The sequence below is a fragment of the Propithecus coquereli genome, unplaced genomic scaffold (genome assembly GCF_000956105.1).
Source record: "Propithecus coquereli isolate 6110/MARCELLA unplaced genomic scaffold, Pcoq_1.0 Scaffold115, whole genome shotgun sequence".
In the NCBI taxonomy this organism is placed as follows: domain Eukaryota; kingdom Metazoa; phylum Chordata; class Mammalia; order Primates; family Indriidae; genus Propithecus; species Propithecus coquereli.
This window is the reverse complement of record NW_012135525.1, coordinates 255,747-257,301: the sequence shown is the minus strand read 5'-3', so window position 1 is coordinate 257,301 and position 1,555 is coordinate 255,747.

The window sequence follows — 1,555 nt, the reverse complement described above, 5'->3', positions numbered from 1 at the left end:
AGAGAAAAATGTTCAGGAAATTGGTTCCTTGAATTATACTTTGCTGACATAGTTTGGATATTTGTCCCCTCCAAATCTCATGTTGAAATTTGATCCCCAATGTTGGAGGTGGGCCCAGGAGGAGGTGTTTGGGTCATGGGAGTGGATCCCTCATGATGGGCTTGGTGCCTTCCTGGTGGTAAATGACTGGGTTCTTCCTGTACTAGTTCATGCCAGAGCTGGTTGTTTAAAAGAACCAGGCACCTCTCCCTTCTCCCTCACTGGCTCCCTCTCTCAACATGCGACACACCTGTTCCCCCCCACCTTCTGCCATGATTATGAGCTTCCTGCAGACCTCACCAGAAACAAATGCTGGTGTCACGCTTCTTGTACAGTCTGCAGAGCCATGAGCCAAATAAACCCCTATCCTTTATAAATTACCCAGCCTCCGGTATTCCTTTATAGCAATGGGAAACAGACTAACATATTTGCATTATGATTTGAGGTTTTCCCTTTTTTTTCTCCTTAAAAGAGATTTGATATAGAAAAAGTACACCCCAGGAGAGTGCTCTAAGCTTCCACAGCTCTTGTCTGAGGTGAATAGTGTTTCATTAATTTTATGTGAAATCTTCTTATGTGACAGTATAATTATAATATTATACAGCTTAGCTAGATAGCTTTAAATGATCTGCCAGTACAACCCCAGAAATGAAAGTTCATGCAGGGTACAAGGAGTCTTCAAGATTCCATTTTGAAAACTAAGTACTCTTGGCAAGGGACAAAATTGCTAATGTGTTTCTATATTTGAGGTGACTTCATTGCTCACAAGGTACCTTACAGCTCAGTGTGATGTCTCTAACTCTTTGAAATGCCAATCACTACAGTTTATACCTCTCTTTGCTTTAGATAAGAACTTAGGGAAAATGTACAGATCAACAAGGTAGCACAGATAGGAAAGATGAAACACTTCATGCTTTAGTATGAAGTGGGAGGTATGTAGTTCTGGATATTAAAAATGTACTCTCAACAAAGTGGAGACCCTTTGGGGTGGGGCAGCAAAACTTTGCCTATTGAAAAACATGAAAAGCAGCTTTCTTTAGCTCATCACTGAGAGTTCATTGATATTCAGAACTCTCAAAAAGGCTGAAGGCTTTAATTGCCTATTTCAGTATTATTCATTTGGATTTATCCATACCCACTAATTTCCTACCATGTTAGACCTCCTGCTCCTTTTAATGGAACTTATAGGTCACAGAGAACCATAGCATCAGATGCAATCTCAGCACAGTGAGAAATCAAATTTCTTACTCTCTGGTATATGAAGGTCTCTGCTCTATAAGAGAGCATTCAATTTTCACCCCCTCGGCACAGTTATAAAGAAAGGAGAATTCAATCAAGAAAGCCTGGAAATGGGAAACTAGAACTCAGCCTTTGTCATTTCCAGCTTGGTACTATTGTTTTGTTTTGTTTTGTTTTTTTTCTCTAGAATGCTGAAACAATCAGTAAGTGAGTAAAAAATATCAAATTAATTGTATAACATTATTGAGAGATATCACACATAATTTTTTCTTTTTTT